Below are 20,078 nucleotides of genomic sequence, written 5' to 3' on the forward strand. Positions count from 1 at the left end.
ATTGTTCCCAGTTTCTGGATATTACTAATAGTGCTATAGATAAATAATAAATAATAAACATTTGTTTGTTTACAAGTCATTTTGTGGACATGTTTTCATTTGTTTTGGGTAAACACAATGCTGTATACTAAGGTTCCATATTGTATTTTAATTCTCTTTGCCCCCTTACATCTTTTGTGTGGTTTTCATGCATCTTAATCTACATATTTAAAAGATCTCTTATATATTATTTTTGTTATTTTAAACAATCAGTTTTTATTCTCAGTTCCCCACAGGTTCACCTTTGCCTTGTATTTTTTCCTTCATTACCATGCTTTCATCTGGGGTTATTTTCTTCCGCCTAGTTAAACTTTCATTAGCATCTTTTTAAAGTGAGTTTGTTGGTAAGAAATCTTGTCAGTTTTTATTTATCTGGAAATGTCTTAATTTTGCCATCATTTTTGAGTGACATTTTCTCTGAGTATGTAATTATATGTGTGAGGGGTTTTCTCGGCACTTTAAGACATTCTTCCATTGTCTTCAGGCTTCCATCATTTCTGTTGAAAAATCAGCCATTAACCAACATTATTATTATGCCTTTGAAGATAATGTGTCTTTTATCCTCTGGTTCCTTTTAGGATTTTCTTTTTGTCTTTAGTTTTTATCACGTTTTCTGTGATGTCTCCAGATTATTGATTATTTTTTGCTGTTAATTTGCTGTCAACTCCACTGGCATTCTTAGTAATTTTTCTTTTTGTGCACTGATATCTCTGATTAGTTTGTTGTTATCTCTTTATTAGTTTTACTGTCCCATTCTTTCTCTCTTCTGTGTCTCAAACATACATAATTTAGAACTTTTATTCTATCACACATGTCTCTTATGTTTTTTCTTTATTTTCCATTTTACTCTGTGGTTTAATGTTGAAAAAATTTTGACCTGCCTTCCAGTTTATTAACCATCCTTTCAGCTATGTCTAATCTGTTGTTTAGCTTATCTATTAAGTTATTAATTTCACACTCCTAAAAGTTCCATTTGACCCTTTTTTCCTGTATTTGATCCTTTTTGTTGATTTGAATTCTCTGCCTTTCCATGTAATTTCTCCTTAATGTTATTATACTCTTGAGTGTACATAGGCTCTTTTTATACTAATTCCAATATCTGAGTTACTTGTGGTTTCTTTTTGTGTAATCTGCTTTGGATTTTTTTCCTCTAGGTTTTGGGTCTACGTCTTGGCATGCCAAGCACCTTTGATTATATACTCAACATTTTGTACACAAAATTACGTATGTTGTAAATGATGTTATTTTCCTTAAGAGAAAATATCTGTGAGGCAGGCATATTGGCGGACTTATTATTGTAATCCACTTAGGGGTTGTGCTGACTACAGGCTATGTTTTAGTTTTGATAGAGCTCTATCTGCTACTGGCTTATGCCTCTATTTAAGGTGTAGCCTTTTTGGGATTTCAGCTAAGAGCATAAGGTGTTCTCAATGACCTCTCTCCCCTGGCTTGTGTGGAACTCTTGATTGTTCTCTCTTCAGCACTGAGAGACTGTTAAAACTCCTATTGAAAGCCTGTGGGGAGCTTTCTTTTTGGCTTCTCAGCCTCCTGCTCTGCACAGCTTCAGAACTCAGCCGATGTCTTGAGGGGAATACTGGCCAAGTATTGGGCTTAGTTTTCTACTTCTTCCTTCTTATTGGTGCTTGGCCTCTCAGGTTTTTATTTTCAATAGACTACCAAAGTTTTTTCTCATATTGTTGCCTCTTCATAAGCAGCTCTGCTGAGGCTCTTTGCCTGGATCCTTACCCCCTTCCCCTCACCTAGTTTTGGCAAATGTCCCAAGGGAAAAAATGGCTGCAGAATTTTGGCTCACCTCTGTGGTTCTCTCTTGTCCAGAATTATTTTGTCCCCTCAACTCCTGTGTTGTCTCAAAAACTGTGATGGCTACAAGCAGGGGTGTGTCTCTGCTTTACCCAGTTTTTTTAGTTGTTTCAGCAGAGCAATGGTCTGAAGCATCATGTGGCCTCATCATTGCTAGAAGTAGATGTGTGCCTGAGATATTTCAAATATATACAAATAACAGAAGTGTAACTATGGAAATTGCTCTTCTGAAAACCTTTCATTGGCTTTTCATTTCACTTAGAATAAAACCGAAAGTGTTTAGCCCATGTATAAGGTCCCTGATTTGTCCCTGCCTTACTTCTCAATAATATTTTGTACCACATTTCCTCTTGCCTTCCAAGTATAGTCCCACTGACCCTCTCAGTTTCTCCATCATGCCAAATTCTTTCTGAAATCAGGTCCATTCCATACAAACCCACCAACTAACATATTTGCAAAATTATGCATGTCTGGAGTTCTATTCCCTAATATATCTATTCCCTAATACATATTTTTGATCCCAGGTTGGAAAGCCTGAAAGTATTTGGCAGAAACACTCCAGAATGGCAACAATTAAAATACCTGAAAAATACCAAGTATTGACAAGGATGTAGAACAAAGGCTACTTTCATACATTACTAGCAGGATTGCAAATTGGTGAATCACTTGAACAAGAGTTTGGCATTATTATGTAGTGTTAAAGATACATACAGCCTGTGATTTTGTTATTTTACCATTAGGTATGTATCAGAGAGACTCTTGTCACCAAGAGTCTTATATAAAATTATTTATAATATACACAAACTTGGAATCCTAAAACGTGAAATAATACATTTGTGCATCAATAGAATGGATAAATAAATTGTGATTCATTTGTGTGATAGAATACTATTTAATAATGGTTATCCAATTTGAACATGTATCAAAACTATCTGGAGAGCTTAGTAAAACACACATTGCTGCGTCCTACCCCAAGTTTCTGATTCAGTAAGTCTGGGGTAGAGCCAAATAATTTGCATTTCAAATTCCCAGGTGATTCTGATGCTCCTGGTTTTGGGACCTTACTTGGAGAATTACTGCTACACTACAATGAAAATGAACCACGGTTAAAATGAATCTCACAAAGTAATTTAAACAATTTGTTGTTATAAAAAAATTGAAACATATTTAGAAGTCAAGAGTATAGTATGAAGAACCTAATGTATACATTGCCTAGCTTCAATAGGGATCACCATTTTCTTCAACATATCCTTTGAGACTCCTCCATCCTCACAGTATCTTAAGTCCAATTTCAGACATCATGTCATTTCACCCATAAATACTTTGGGGTCACAAACACAATGCTGAGCAGAAGAAGCAGAGTTCCTAGGAACACATACAATGAGATTCCACTATTATTTCAAAAATTTGAAACAACTTTGTTTAGAGACCTAGGTAAGTGGAAATTTTAGAAAGAAAAGGAAAGACATATATAACATGAGAACAAGGAGAGTGATTACTTCTTGGCATGCTTTTGAAGTGCTGTAACGATTTATCTCTTGAACTGTGGTGATAATCACATGAATATTCACTTTTAAAATTATTGTGAAAGCATCCATATATATTCTAAGTACTTTCCTGCTTACACATTTTGTTTTATAATCAGAAGGACTGAAGTATTTATTTAATGACAACTTGTAAGGGGCATTTGGATTTACATTAGATGTGTGGTTAATCTGAGCAGATGCTGGTACTCTTTCAGTGTGATCAGCAGCCGTTTATTTTTTTGCTTCATGCATGAGGGCAGGAGTCATCTTGAGGTTGTTAACAGTCACAGGAACTCATCTGACTTATTTGCAAGATCCATACTCCTTGGTTCTGACTGGTGTCTGGCTGAAACCTCACCTCCTTGCCAGGTACCGTGACTCATTCGCTTCGATAATCTGAGCTGCGTTCTTGGCTTTGATTCTGCTGTTATCAGCAGTGCAGGGAGCATTCTGGCTTCTGTGGATCACCTTTCTCTTTAAAGAAGTCATCTTTGCTCATCTCTAAATTAATTTTCAGCTTGTAGGGACCATTTAAGTGTTGATGGAATCCTCTTCTAGCTTTGCTATGGGAAGGTGAGAGGGAGGAGAATACACAGGTCTTCTGCTCTTTTGTGAGTGATGCTTCCCAGAAACTACTTTTGTTTCTTCTTATGAATTGATGAGCAGGGTAGAGATGCTAGCAGCTAATAGGTGTTTTAGTGCTTTATTGTTCACAGACCACTTTCCACACACAGAAATCTTTGATCCTCCCTTCAGCGTTGTGAGGTGGGCATTGTTGTCTGTACTCAGTGTGGGAGGACCTGAAGGGAGAAAGTGACTTGTCCAAGACAAGGTGAAACCTATATTCAAAGCCTATTCAAGTGCCATGTACTAATGTATATGTCTTTAAGGAAATAGTAGAAGTTTAGATATGGCCAAGATGGAGTTAAATCCTGATGGAGGTCTCTGAAGAAATGTTGAGTTAGACTGGTGATGGAAAGGTGGAGAGTTTCCAGGCAAGGGGAATAGAGATGCCAAGAGGCTGGAGGCAGTGAATCAATCTGTGAGTGAACAGGGAGGGAGCCAGAAGGCATCCCGGGTGAGGTAATAGCACAGGAAAAGCCCAAGTCTGCAAGACCTTGCCCCTTGTGGCAGATGCTGCTGGCTGACTTTCTTGACACCTATCACCTTCTTCCTCCTTACTTACAGAAATTCCTGTTTTCAACTGGAAATATGGCTGCCCAGAATAAAGACTACATTTTCTAGTCTCCCTTGCAGCTAGGTGTGGCCATGTTACCAGATTTTGACCCAAGAGATGTTAGTAGAAATATTGTGTTTCAGCTTCTTGGAAACTTCCTTCAAGACATTTGGTGTGTGCCTTCTTCCTCCCTTTTTTTGTCCTGTCTCCATCTTGTTGCTTGGCATTTAAATCTGGTGGCTAGAGGTCTAGCTGTTATCTTGGTCAAGAGAGGACCACACTTGGGAAGGAGGGACAGTGTGCCAGCAGGGTAGCCTGGATCCTGATGGATGGTGGTTTCCACAGGGTTGCTGGAACCCTGACTTCTTAGTAATGGATGAACAGATACCATTATGTTGTCTGTCACAACTGCTGAACATAAGAGCCAGTTTCTGACCCCACTCATTGATCCTTCCATGGATGTCCACATGTATATATCATAAAACATTATGGAGAGTGTCACTGTGTTGTTTTTTTTTTTTTTGAAATCCTTTAGAATTAACAACTACCATTTTTGAGAACCTTTGGTGCTATGTAAATTCCTAAAGATTTTACACACAATATCTCACTTAATTTTCATAACAAGGATGTTAACTGAGTGTCTCTGCTGGCCAAAGGTAAAGAAGAAAGTGTGAATATTTTTAATTCCATTTTGTAGATGAGGAAGCTGAGGGAACACCATATTCTGTGTGGCAGGAACAGCATCTGGATCAAAAGCCCATGTATCCTCCTGTATCACTGTAACCATTGCCTACTGTGTGAGTAGAATACTGTTATACCAGCATTCAAGGCCCTTTATGATTTAACTCCAGATTCCCTTATTGCCTCAATATGACTAACTCCATTATAGACCCTTCCTCTTCAATGTGTCAGAACAGAGCTAATTCTCTTACCCACCCCCCCAAAAAAAACTTGTTCCTCTCCCAACATTCCCATCCCAATCAATGACATCACTCTGCACCCATTTGCTTTGCTAGATATTTGGGTCCATCTTTGAAACTTCCCATTAAGCCCCCTACTCTCACCAGCCGGTCACCAAATCCTGCTGATTACCTCTCCCATTTCCCTCTCTCCTCAGCCATGTTTAGCAGCTCAACTGGAGCCTCTATTATCTTTCATTTGGACCACTCAGAGTATCCTCCCAGGAAGCTCCCTGTATCTACTGCCTCATGGTAATGCAGCGTGTATAGCCCTAGCCAAAGAATAGAATCACCTGGGCAATTAAAAAAAAAAATTACAATTCTTGGAGCCCAGCTCTAGAGTGATCCTGATTTAATTGGTCTGGGTGGGCCTGGGCATCAGAATGTTTGAAAACATCCCCCAAGTAATTCTAGTGTGTAGCAAGATGGAAAGCCCCTCAGTTAAGATGTTCTTTTCAAAAAGCAAATGTGGGATGCTTGGGTGGCTTAGCGGTTAAGTGCCTGCCTTTGGCCAGGGTGTGATCTTGGAGTCTTGGGATTGAGTCCCACATCGGGCTCCCTGCATGGAGTCTGCTTCTCTCTCTGCCTGTCTCTCCGCATCTCTTATGAATAAGTAAATAAAATCTTTGAAAAAAAAAAAAGCAAATGTGATTTTATTCACAGTACCCGAACTTATCTGCACATTAGAGTTACCTGGGAATCTTCAAAAAATTCCACAGCCCATACCCAGGCTATACACAAGCCCAATTAATGCCCAGTCTCTGGGGGTTGGATTCATACATCCCTATTTTGGAAGCTCCCAGGTTAGTCCAATGGGCAGACAGGTTTGGGACACTAACTAGATCATGCTGTTCTGCTTTTTTAATGGGTTAACGAGTTCCCCTGTTCATGGGGTAAGATCCTAAATGTTCATTGTGACCTAAAAAATTATATAACCTGACCTCTGCCTATCTCACTAGATTGGGGGTTGGCAAACCTTTTTCTGTAAAGGGCTAGATAAGTATTTTAGTAAATATTTTAGGCTTGTATGTCATGTGGTCTCTGTTGCAACTACTTTGCCATTGAGGCTTAAAAGCAACCATAGTCAGTATGTAGTAGATATATGGGAGTGGTTGTGTTCCAGTAAAACTTTATGGATACTAAAATGTGAATTTCATGTAATTTTTACATCTAATTAAATATTCATTTTTATTCAACTATTTCAAAATATAAATACCATTCTTATCTGGGGGTACTGTACAAAAAACAGGCAGGCCAGATTTGATCCTGTTGGACTTTGCCAACTTTTGCCCAAGATTCAATTTGATTCAATTCAGTTCAGTTCTCTGTCAGTTAGTCAGTCAGTCAGTCAGTCAATCTTCCCATCTCCGCCATGCCCCTAATATTCTGGCAACCTTGTTCTTTTTTTAGTTCCTCAACATTTTGATGTTCAGGGCCTCCACAAGTCTTTTTATTGTCCCTCCCTCCTTTTCTACCTCTTTGGCTGGCTGATTTTTACCACTCTTCAAACAGGTCCTTGGCTAGATGTTTCTGTAGCATGCAAGTTTTCCTAGAATCTCCAGACCATCTTACATAGTCTTATAACTTTCTGCATTTTTTCTTACTAAGACTCACTTCAATTTGTAATTCATGGTTTGTGAAATTAACTGTAATGCATTCATGAACTATGGGATCGATCATCCATACATTCTGCATGGCAGGACCTGTACATTCTGCATGGAATTATTCTTATATTTTGCATGTCAGGAGTCTGTTTTGTTGGAGACTGTCTCCATCCCTAGCGTAGTGCTTGGCACATGGTAGGTGTTTAGTTAATCATTGTGGATTGATTTGAAGAAGGAAGATGGGTACCTCAGATTCCCAAAGGTCTGGCTTTGACTACTTATTTTCCAGCTTTCTGTGAAACATTCTTCTTGGTGAAAACATAGACGTTTCCCTGGGAAACCAAATTAGGATCAAGGGATTGATGGAACAGAAGCAGCATGGAGGCAGTAGGACAGCCCCAAGGGATTGTCCCATCAAGGTCTAGTAGGCTAGAGAGTCACTTTCCACTCCCATGCATAGGCAGTACACTGACTTTAATAAGGTCCAAGTGACACCAAAGACCTAGCAGCTTAGAGCCAGGGATTTTCTCTTTATTATAATCATTGTTGCAGAGGGAGAATGCAGGCAAAATTGAATGAAAATCCCAGAGCCTTTTTCTTTCAGTGGAGAACCATGTTCGACCAAGCTCAGGTATCTCAGAAGGAGAGTCACAGATGTCAGGCATGAGCGTGATACTCAAGTAGGAGAGCGCAGTAACTGGCATTTGCAACATAATTTGTTGAGTGCATACTTTGTGTTAGGGCCACTGCCAAGGGCTTTATGTAATTCATCTCACTTCCTCCCCATGACCACTCTGTGGGCACTCTCATCCTGGCCACCTGTGTGATGAGCAAAGGGAGGCTGTTAGAGCTTAAATAACTTGCCCAAGGGCACACAGGAAGAAAGTAGTGGAATCACATTTGGCTGGGGAAATGTCTGACTTCAGGTCTTTTGAGACCCAGAGGGATGTTGACTTTGTGAACATCATTTGTGAACCACATCAAGCACTAGATGTTTTCTACCACCTTTCAGAGAGGACAGCTGTGATGTTATTATAATAGTAATTATGTTATCATAAGTTCATAGTCTCTTAACTAACATTCTATTCTAGAGCCAGATGTGTTTTGGCACCCTCTCCTCCAGTGTTGATCCATGGCATCTCCACTCCAGTCCATCTGTGTTAGCTTTTGAGCTAGGGTTAGGGTAAGTTCATTATGGAATATTAAGATCCATTTCTTCACAGGTTTAAGAAAGACTCTAGACCAGCAGACCTTAACAGAGAGGCCAGGTGGTGTGTGTGTGTGTGTGTGTGTGTGTGTGTGTGTGTGTGTAGAGAAAGGGAGAGAGAGAGGATGCGTGAGCAAGCCAGAGAAGATAGTGGAGCTGAGATTTCTTTAATAGGGCAAACCCTTGTTACTTGTCTCCTAGATATTTGAGTACTGTGGTGGTACAAAGGTGAATAGAGACATGGCCCAGACTTCAAGAGGTTATCTAGTTGAGCATGAATTAATATTTATTCACATATCAGAAAATTTGGACCTTTAAAAAGTTAGCTTATATCTATTGTTCTGCAGTCAATCCCTGTGTGCTTTGACCTTTCCGGAGGAGTTTATGAGTCATTCAGCTTCTAGTTGCAAACAGTTGGGTTGTTTGAGTGCTTCCATCAATAAAAACCCAGGGACTCTGTGGTCTGTTTTTGAACAGCCTTTCTGTGCCTGAATTATTCTTGCTAAGGGTGGCTGCAAAATTATGGCTCCTGGGCCAGACCTACCTGCCCACTCTTCTGATGTTGTAGTGAAGCGCAGGCTGCCAGCCTCTGGGGACTAAGCAGCTGTGGGCCTTGAGGGGAGCACTCCCAGTGCATCTTTGTGGGGAGCTTGAGTTTTGCCCATTTAGCTGGTTTGCATTCTCACTTTCATCATGGACTCTGTTCTGATTAAAATTCCTGAGCATTCTGTATTTCTGGGCATTCTGATAATATTTTTCTACTCTTTCAAAGAATGGCAGCCAGATAGCTTTCTTCCTTCCTAATGGTTAATTCAGAACATCTGGCAGAACCACACACCTATAGAGGGCTATGAGCCTTAATGGTTAAACCTGGGAGACTTCAGTGGCATGCTATTACAGCCCGGCTATGATCGACCTGATCCAACTGCCTGAATATTTCAGAATTGTATTTTGAGAAATATATATTCTGTATGTTTGGTGTGAAAAAGTCCCTGATAGTCTCAATAAAAGTCTGAAAATTCTTCTGTTTTGATAAATATATTGCCTTATGGTTTCATATTGTTAGTTTTTGGGGATCACAAAGGTGATAGGCCTTTATTAACAACTTCTTAACATATCAAAATTGTCTTTTCTTGTTATGGGAGTCACAGGGGATTTATCTGTTCGTTTCTTCAACCTTTATTGGTTCCTCAATCTTCATTAGTTACTCTTCTATACCCTAAATAAGACAAAAATAAGACCTTTGCTCTCTTGAATCTTATATTCTGGTAAGAATAAATAGGCCAGAAACAGATACACTTTTAAAAAACTCAGTCATTCATTGGTAACATGTGCCATAATGAAGAATTAAAGCAGAGTGATGTATTAATTTAGAGTGTGTTATCACGGAAGATCTTTCCAAGGCGGTGACATGTATATTGAGATATAAATAACATGGTGGCTCCTTCCACAGTTTGGCTATTGTGGACATTGCTGCTATAAACATTGGGGTGCAGGTGTCTTAGCTTTTCACTGAATCTATACTTTGGGGTTAATCCCCAGTAGTGCAATTGCTGGGTTGTAGAGTAGCTCTATTTTTAACTCTTTAAGGAACCTCCACACAGTTTTCCAGAGTGGCTGTACCAGCTCACATTCCCACCAACAGTGCAAGAGGGTTCCCCTTTCTCCACATCCTCTCCAACATTTGTTATTTCCTGTCTTGTTCATTTTCACATTTCTCACTGGTGTGAGGTGGTATCTCATTGTGGTTTTGATTTGTATTTCCCTGATGGCAAGTGACGCAGAGCATTTTCTCATGTGCTTGTTGGCCAGGTGTATGTCTTCTTTGGTGAAATTTCTGTTCAAGTCTTTTGCCCATTTCATGATTGGATTGCTTGTTTCTTGGTGTTGAGTTTAATAGCTTCTTTATAGATCTTGGATACTAGTTCTTTATCTGATATGCGATTTGCAAATATCTTCTCCCATTCTGTAGGTTGTCTTTTAGTTTTGTCAACTGTTTCTTTTGCTGTGCAGAAGCTTTTTATCTTGATTAGGTCCTAATAGTTCATTTTTGCTTTTGTTTCCCTTGCCCTCATAGATGTGTCTTGCAAGAAGTTACTGTGGCCAAGTTCAAAAAGGGTGTTGCCTGTGTTCTGCTCTAGGATTTTGATGGAATCTTGTCTCACATTTAGATCTTTCATTCATTTTGAGTGTATCTTTGTGTCTGGTGTAAGAGAATGGTCTAGTTCTTCTGCACATGGCTGTCCAATTTTCCCAGCACCATTTATTGAAGAGACTGTCCACCATTTGCTTTGACATGGATGGAACTGGAGGGTATTATGCTGAGTGAAGTAAGTCAGTCAGAGAAGGACAGTCATCATTTGGTTTCACTCATATGTGGAATATAAGAAATAGTGAAATGGATTATATGGAGAAGGAGGGGAACTGAGTGGGAAAAATTAGAGAGGGAGACAAACCATGAGAGACTCCTAACTCTGAGAAATGAACAAGGGATAGTGGAAGGGGAGGTGGGTGGGGGGATGGCATAAATGGGCACTGAGGGGGGCACTTGACGGGATGAGCACTGGGTGTTATACTATATGTTGGCAAATCTAACTCCAATAAAAATATACAAAAAATAGTGTGGTGGAGCTAGCTCCTTAAAGTTCAGGAGGAAGAGCATGCTGGCAAAGGCAGCAGCCGGTGCCAAGGCCCTGGGCCAGTTGACTGGAGTAGAAGGATGAAAGGAGAGCCTGGAAGGAAATGAGAGTAGAGCAGTAGTCACAGATTATATTGGGATTTGGGCCAGTTAAAGAGTGTGGATTTTATTCTAAGTGCAGTAAATCCAGCGCAGAATTTGAAGTCTGGGTGACATGATCCCATTTATAATTTTGATAGTTCACTATGGTTACTTTGTAGAGAATGGATTGGAGAAGGGTAAGAGTGCAAGGCGGAGACCAATCAGAAGGCTTCTGTGGCAGTCAAGATAAGAGATCACTGGGAATAGTGAAGATGGGGAAGAGGGAGGCATGCAAGATATGTCTCAGAGGTGCATCAGCAGGACTAACAGGGTTGGATGTGGAAGGTGAGGGACAGAGAAGATAGAGGACAACATGCTTTTGGCTCAGGCCACCCAGTCAGTGGTGATGCTATTTACCAAGTGGGAAAGTCGTAGGACTGGTGGTAAAAATCATGAGTTCTATTTTGAATGGTAAGTTTGATACCTGTGGACATTTGGATGTAAGTTTCTAGAGTTCCAGAGAGAAGTCAGGTCTAGATATACACATTTGGATGTCATTGTAAATGATATTTAAAACCTCTGCCTGGAATGCCCTCCCCTTTCCTGCCTATTTCCTAAATATTCTTCAAGATTCAGCTAATATATCATGGTCTCTGGGAAGCTGTCCCTGATCCCTAGGTCTGGGTTTGGTTCTCTCCCAGGCTCCTTCTTAGCCTCTGTTATCATCATGCTGAAATGTACTTGTTTCTATTTCTTCCCTACCCCACACAGCAAATGCTGAGGATCCTTGGGAACAGGGGCGTCTTACTCATCACTGTTTGTTCCCAGCTTTTCTTGGCATGTGGAAGGTGCTCAATAAATATGTGATGGATAAGTAAATGAATAAATGAAGGAATGAAGGAAGCATTCATTAATTTACTCATTTGGGTCTTGGGTATAGAACAAGTCGGCAGGGAAAATGAAGGACGTAGGAGCCACACCATTTATGATCCAGTTCTGCTTTGGTGCGCCTTGTTTCTTTTCTCTCTGGGTGGGGACATGATCATAGCTGCCAGGAGCACTTTTTCTGGCTCTGAATGCACAGTTCTGCTTCTCACGATTTATAAAGTCACTGTGGATTTCATTGTCAGGATGTTCTGTCATTAAGGTCTCTTTGTAAGGGTGGTCGGTATAACAGGGTTTTTACCTGCATGGTGCATTACATGAACATCCCCAGCAGCCTTATTCGATTGGCTTCTGAGCCCCAGAGGCAAGACAAGATGCTGGAAATCGTATAATAGGATCTACTACAGCCACATATATTTCAAACATATCTGCAGAAAGTGGGAAATCACATAATAAAATGTAACCTTGCCTCTGGAACCTCTCATTGCTCTATCTTGGTTGAGTCAGAGGCATTTTTACGATTATACATTGGTTTCTGTCTTGATTCTTCATCCCTGGAATAGCTCCTATCCTGGTAAATTCCTACAAGATGGTTACGTTCCCCTCAAATGTCACTTGTACATAGCCTTGTGATAGATTATAAAAGTGATCCCAAATTTTTCCCATTCCTCTGTGCATATGCCTTTCCTGTGTGACTTTATAGCCCTTCCCATATTGACTCTATGCTTGGTCTTATACCTTGCTTTGGCTTATGGGACTTTAGCAAACATGATGCAGGCAGAGGCTTGAAGAGAGCATATGCATTGGATTTTGCCTGCTTTTGCTGCTTTGGGGGGCCCTGTGACTGCTTTCATGTGAAGAAGCCTGTGCTGGGTAATGAGAGACTCATGGCTTTGTCCTCCTACTTCCCTGGCTGCCAGTCTCCAGTCAGGAAAATGAGGTTTTCATAAATTACTAAGGCACCAGCAGATCTATCACTTGACCACAGACATAAGAAAACCCACTTGAGATGAACTGAACCAACCTAGACCAGAACAGTGCACTGGCCCACAGAATAGCAAGCTGAATATATATGGCTAGTGTTTACACCTCAAGATTTTAGAGTAATTTCTTATATAGCAGAAACTGATAGCAAGACTTCAGTGATTTGATTTTCCTCTTTCCTGAATTTATGTTCCCGTGTTGATTTGTTCATGTTATAGCACAATGTCCATCAAGTTCTCTGGATGTTTGTTTATGAGTCTACCTCCCCAGTAGATCTTGAATACTCCAAGAACAGTAGCAGTATCTGGAGGACTTGTTGGATTTGCCCAACATAAGGCTTATCCCAGTGCCAGGTACCAAGAATGCACTTTGGAAATGTGGGCAGGTCAGATGAATGTATGCAACTCAATTGCAGTATCTTTGAATCTTGGCTTCTGTTTTTACCAACAACCTCTGTACTCATTTCTTCCCCACTCCCTAGCTAGATATCCAGTATCTGATGTTCACTCTACTCTTGACGTTTTGTATTTCCACGTTCTCTTTTATAGTTATGGTGGTCTCTTACCAATCCTTATAATTTCTTAGCATATCCAAAGGTAATAGCAAAGTCCCCCAAATTTTTATAAAAATGAGAGTATGTAGTCATAAAAGACACTGGCCAAAATAAAGCCTTTTGATAAGTATCCAAGTTTCCTTTTTCTAAATTGTATTTTTCAAGGGGCATTATGTGATGACTGATTTTTATTTTATTTAGATTTGATTCGATTTTCAGTGTGTAGGATTCACATTTTCCAAATGAACAGTTTCCCACTGAAAGTTCTTAATTTCATCTTGTCCAAGGTTATGACTCTTCAAACAAATTCATTTCATCTGTAGCTTCAATAAAGATCCCTGATCGATTGTTGGCATTTTGGGAGCCCTAGAAAGTTCTGTGTAGGAGTCTTTCAGAGTTGAAATGAAGGAAGTGAAAGGTAATTTAGGTAAAAATCATTAACAAGTCCAAGAAATTTTTGTTAACTAAATGCCCAGTGAAAGATTAAATGTTACCCTCTATCTGTAGGACTCTGTGCTACATGCTGACCATTTCACTGACTTTTTCCAACAGTCCTGTGTAGTAGATTCTGTTATCTCCATTGTACAAATGTGGAAGGGGTTTGATGAGGAAGAGAATTTGATCAGGTTACTCGGGGTCAGAATCTGGAATCAAACTTGGGTATATTTGATTCCAGAGCTGGTGTCTTACCTCTTATGCTTCTCAGAGAAGGGGATGGAAAGTATGGTCTATTCCTGGTAGATCACGTGTCTTCTTTTAAAGATGAAAATCAAATAATATATCTAGACCTTGGTGATTCACCTTGGGGCACAATATCAGCACCTTGAAATATTCTGTACGGTGAAAGGATAAATGTTGACGTTGGTGTGCATGTTGGCTTCTCTTTATCCCTGATTGTCCCAAAGTTCCAGGTTTGGCATGCCAGAGGTCAACTGAGATCAAGTTATCCTGTCCTAAATTACCAAACAGAATCAGAGAATGTGAAAACTGGAAGGGACCTCTGCTAGTTGACATCTCCAGGTCTACTCTCTACTTTTCTCCATTCTGTTCTCTTCCCTGGGAAACAGATACCCTTTCTGGCTTTGGGTTGGGTTCAGCAGGTGGAAAGTTCAGGGAAGTTTATCAAAGGGAGATCCTACCTTCCTTTGGGTCCTCTTGCACTGACTATGCCCCTTGACTTGAAGTCATTGTTCCTTTCCAGGTGGCCCTTGCTACCTGACTCCTTCCTGCTGGGTCCTGTAAACTGCCTCCTGCCCTCCTCCCTTTGCACATGGGGTAGTTATTGTTCTGTTGCTGCACTGTCCTTTGTCATCCCCTTACCTCCTGCTCATACCTCCATAAAGAGATTCCTTAAATTATCCTAATTTGAGGGTGCAATTTTTTTCTTGCTGAGATTCAGATTGGTATGAATTTCGGAGGTTATATAGTCCAACCTTCATGTTTTATAAAGGAAACCAAAGCATAGAGAAAGCAAGTGCCTGCTTGAAGCAACTGACTGCTAAGTGACAAGACCAGAACTGGAAGGCATACCAGACTGACTTCCAATCCAGTAATTCTCATGTACACTCCAGTGAGGACAGCCTAGTAGTTGTGTAGTAGTAGTGTCTAGTAGTTTAGACAGTTTGTTTTATTTCCTTTCCTTGTAGAACAACTTAACTGAATCACATCTTCCTGTAATGACTGTGACCCAGGTGATTCCTCAACTGCACTTGGGCAACTTGTCAGCTATGTCTTTTGCCTTATCTTGGGTGCTCCAGAATAAAAAATGCCATGAATGGGCTTCTGTGTTTATCTGGTTATACATTTAAAAGCAGTGTAGGCAGATGGCTTGTATGTGAGTGTAATTAGCATCTTCCAGGATAAATGGTTTTTTGTTCTTTAAGAAATACAGAGTTTTCATGAGCTTAATCGCACCCACAAACCACAATGGCAGTGAATCCGGTTCTTACCATCAAGGGAAGGAATTGTCACACTGATTATGGATACAATTATCAAATGGTATTCGAGTTGCAGTTACTGAAACTTGGCTTTGCTGATGCACTGGCTCAAGATAAACAGTCAATCAACATTTGTGGAATGATTTAATGAATGAATATTCATATTGTCCATGAGCGGGAAATAGTAAAGTTAGTAGTAGCACCTAGTCTGTCTACAGCATTGCATATTAATTCTTTGACCTCTGAGGCATTCTCTGTTGGCTGTTGATGCAGCCTGATACTAATTAGAATTCAGATGCCTTGACTTCTTTTTATTTTTTCTGTTCATTTTCCATACCCATGATGACGTAGAAAACACACTGCATTTGGAATCCAAAGGCCTCACTTTTGGGTCTCATTCTGTGACTTCCTTATTAGCTATAAGACATCAATTCACTCTCTTTGAGCCTCAGTTTCCATATTGTAAAGTTGGGTTGATTATACCTGCCTCATAGGATGTTTTGGTGGTAAAAAGAAAAAGCATGTATAAGAATGTTCCTTTGTAAGTGGAGATAAGTGGAGAGTATTGCTTTTCCTGTAGCATAAGGGTATTATAACTGTCTTTGAAATGACAGACTTGGTGGACTATGGGTCCTATGTTGACGTTCTGATCTGTGTGCTTTACTAGTTCAGATGGGATCTTCTCTCATTATCTGTGAAGCTTGTGATTTGGATGATTCTAAAGAGATGACTCAAGAAATTATTAGAAACCTCATTTCCTATAGCAGATTTTCCATGTTGTGGGCTGGGGTGTTCTGACAGCATCCAGGTTCTTGCTCCAAGCAGCAGTGGTCTGGATTTGTGTCCAAATCTTTTTCCCATTGAAACTTTCCACCTCAACACCTCTTTCAGTATGTTGGGGTTCTTCCTCTCCTTTGTCCCCACCCCTTGCAAAATTACAAAAACAATATTTAAAAGCCACCTTTCTCATAAGCTGCCTGAGACCTATTTGAAAGGTCTATTTGATCTTTATTTTATTATGCAAATTAAGTTATTTCCCATCAGCCTCTATCTCTCTCATCAGATCAGCCTAGAGGCTGGCTTCCCTTTAGCTTCCCTAGAGGCTGTTGTTCCCTAAGGGCTGCAACATCCTAAGAAAAAAATGACCTTCTTCCCCCTGACATAAATTCTGCACTTTCTCAGAATGCAGAAGCAGCTGGAGTAAGTATTTCTCCCTTTTAAAAAATAGCAGATTTTCCTTCCTGGTAAATGTAGATGTGATTATGATTAATAAAATGCAAATTCACTTAAGAGCATTTAAGCTAGCATAGCGTTTTGTCATTTTGTACTGCTTTAGTCAACTGATAGTAAAAGTGCAATTACTACTAAGTGTGGGTTTGAAAAATGTTTTGACATTTAAAAGGGGTCCTCTTTTTTTGAAGAATAATGGGAATCCCTGGGATATACCCTTTAGCTTATGAGATGCTGCCTGAACTCTATCCTGCCCCAGAACAAGGGGGAAGCTAGCTGATGCCAGTCTAAATAAGGTTCTTGGCCCAGGATCTGGGGTGGTATTAAGGGTTTTTGTATCAGGTTTATGCATTGAGAAATAAAAGTGTCCAGGACAAAAGTGAATTTGGGAATGAAGAGGACAGTTGGGAGTGGGTAGACCCCAGAAGTAGAAACCAGATACGAGGAGAAGACTTCATGGGGCAACTTGGGGTTGTAACTCTAAGTTATCCACAAATCAACAGATACATGTAGCTCTAAGTTATCCACAAATCAACAGATACAAGTGATCCACAAATCAACAGTTAAGGGAGAATGGGGTTATACTGTTCAAAGATAGGGTCTTAAACCTAGCAGATCCCTGTTGACTTTGGGTCCCCAGCCTGAGGCATCTCTGCTTGTCATGGTGGATAAAGAGGCAGTATTTGTGAGAGTGGAGTAGGAGAGATTTTCTGGGAAGGACTGCAAATAAACACTTAGATTTGTACAGTGGTTCTTATTTTATCTTTTTTTGTTGTTGTTTAACAGTTTTATTGAGATATAAGTTACATACCATGGAATTCACCATTCTAAGTACACAGATCAGTGATTCTGAGTGAATGTATAGGGTTGTGTATTTATCACCACAATCCAGTTCTGGAATATTTCCAATACCCCTTCCTCCAAAGACATATATGTATATCTTGCAGAAAAGCATTCTAATGTATGGATATACCGCATTTTGTTTTTCTGATTATCAGTTGAAGGACATCTAGGATGCTCCACATTTTGGCTATTATAAATAGTTCTATTTAAGAATATTTGTAGACGGGCAGCCTGGGTGGCTCAGCAGTTTAGCGCCGCCTTCAGCCCAGGGCATGATCTGGGGACCTGGGATCGAGTCCTGCGTCGGGCTCCCTGCATGGAGCCTGCTTCTCCCTCTGCCTGTGTCTCTGCCTCTCTCTCTCTCTCTCTCTGTCTCTCATGAATAAATAAATAAAATATTTTTTTTAAAAAAAGAATATTTGTATAGAAGTCCTTTGTGGACATTATTTTTATTTCTCTTGGGTAGATGACCACAAGTAAAACTGCTAGTAAGAACATGTTTAGCTTTTTTTTTTTTTTTTAAGATTTATTTATTTGTCTGTTTATTTATGAGAGATAGTGAGCATGAGTGGAAGGAGTAGGGGAGAGAGAATCTCAAGCAGACTCTGCACTGGGAGTGGAGACCTACATGGGGCTCAAACTCCTGACCCTGAGATCATGACCTGAGGTGCAAACGAGAGTTGGATGCTTAACTGACTGTGCCACCCAGGTGCCTCTGTTTAACTTTCTAAGAAACGATCAGACTATCAAACTATTTTCCAAAGTGGTTGTACATTCCCAAAAGCAATGTATAGAACTTTGGTTTCTTCATGTTCATCCTGGTATTTTTGATTATAGCTACTCAGTTGGGTGTGTAGCGGAATTTTGTTGTCATTAAATTTTTGTTTTCCTACTGATTAATGATGCTGAGTTTCTTACTGGCCAATTGGGTATTATGTTTGGTGAGATGTCTATTCAGAACTTTTCTCCACTTTTTAATTGGGTTGTTTATGGCTTTATTATTAATTGTGGGAGTTCTTTGTGTATTTTGGATACAAGTTTTTTTTTTTTATCAGATACAAGAATTGTAGATATTTTCTTCCATCCATAATCTTTTTTTTTAAATTTTTTTATTTATTTATGATAGTCACAGAGAGAGAGAGAGAGAGGCAGAGACACAGGCAGAGGGAGAAGCAGGCTCCATGCACCGGGAGCCTGATGTGGGATTCGATCCCGGGTCTCCAGGATCGCGCCCTGGGCCAAAGGCAGGCGCCAAACCGCTGCGCCACCCAGGGATCCCTCTTCCATCCATAATCTATGGATGAATTAGTACTACATGAATTATGTTATTCATTTACTGTTGGTGAATATTTATTAGTACTTACTATAGTATAGATACTGCTTAAAACACATTGGGATTTAGAGAGCAAATAAACCAGACCAGTCCTCATTCTCACAGACCCTTGGATGTTCTTGGAGGGAGTTAACATATAAATCAAAACACAAACATAATTGAAAGTAATTTGTGCTGTGCAACAAATTAAAACATGGTAACATTAGGCAGTGAAGTGCTGTTTTACATTCTCTCTGGTGTGAGGACATTTGAACAAAGATCTGAATAAAGTTAGGAGGCCAGTTGTGTGATTATCTATGCAAATGGACTCACCTATAAACTTTATTTTAAAATTTTTTTGTAGTTTCAAATTTTTATTTAAATTCCAGTTAGTTAATGCATAGTGTAATATTAGTTTCAGGAATAGAATTTAGTGATTCATCATTTACATATAACACCCAGTGCTCATCACCAGTGCCTTCCTTAATCCCCATCACCCATTTAACCCATTCCCCCCCACACCTCCCTTCCAGCAACCCTCAGTTGTTTTCTATAGTTAAGACTCTCTTTTGTGGTTTGCCCTTCACTCTTCCCACCCCCCCATTCATCTGTTTTGTTTCTTAAATTCCACATGAGTGAAATTATATGGTATTTGTCTTTATCTAATGGACTTATTTTGCTTAGCATTATACTCTCTAACTCCATCCTTGTCATTGCAAATGGCAAGATTTCATTCCTTTTTATGGTTGAGTAGTATTCCATTGTATGTATATACACCACATCTTCTTTATCTGTTCATCAGTCAGTGGACGTTTGGGCTCTTTCCATAATTTGGCTGTTACTGATAATGCTGCTATAAACATCAGGGTGCATGTGCCCCTTTGAATCACTATTTTTGTATCTTTTGGGTAAATACCTAGTAGTGCAATTGCTGGATCAGAGGGTAGTTCTCTGTTTGACTTTTTGAGGAACCTTAATACTTGCTTCCACAGTGGCTGCACCAGTTTGCATTCCCACAACAGTCTAAGAAGGTTCTTTTCTCCTTTCTCCACATCCTTACCAACATCTGTCATTTCCTGTGTTAATTTTAGCCATTCTGACAGGTGTGAAGTGATATCTCATTGTTTTGATTTATATTTGATTTGATTTGTATCTCATTGTATTTGATTTGTATTTATATTGAGTGATGTTGAAGGTCTTTTCATGTGTCTGTGGGCCATCTGCATGTCTTCTTTGGAAAAATGCTTATTCTTGTCTTCTGCCTATTTCTTAATAGGACTAT

At 39.7% G+C, this 20,078-nt stretch overlaps 1 protein-coding gene across 2 annotated transcripts in view; it reads left to right on the plus strand.

Moving 5' to 3' along the window:
• The window catches only part of HTR7 (5-hydroxytryptamine receptor 7), an 80,280-nt gene that overhangs the window by 4,912 nt on the left and 55,290 nt on the right, over positions 1–20,078 (plus strand). The window lies entirely within an intron of this gene.

The sequence above is a fragment of the Vulpes lagopus genome, chromosome 2 (genome assembly GCF_018345385.1).
Source record: "Vulpes lagopus strain Blue_001 chromosome 2, ASM1834538v1, whole genome shotgun sequence".
Lineage (NCBI taxonomy): Eukaryota > Metazoa > Chordata > Mammalia > Carnivora > Canidae > Vulpes > Vulpes lagopus.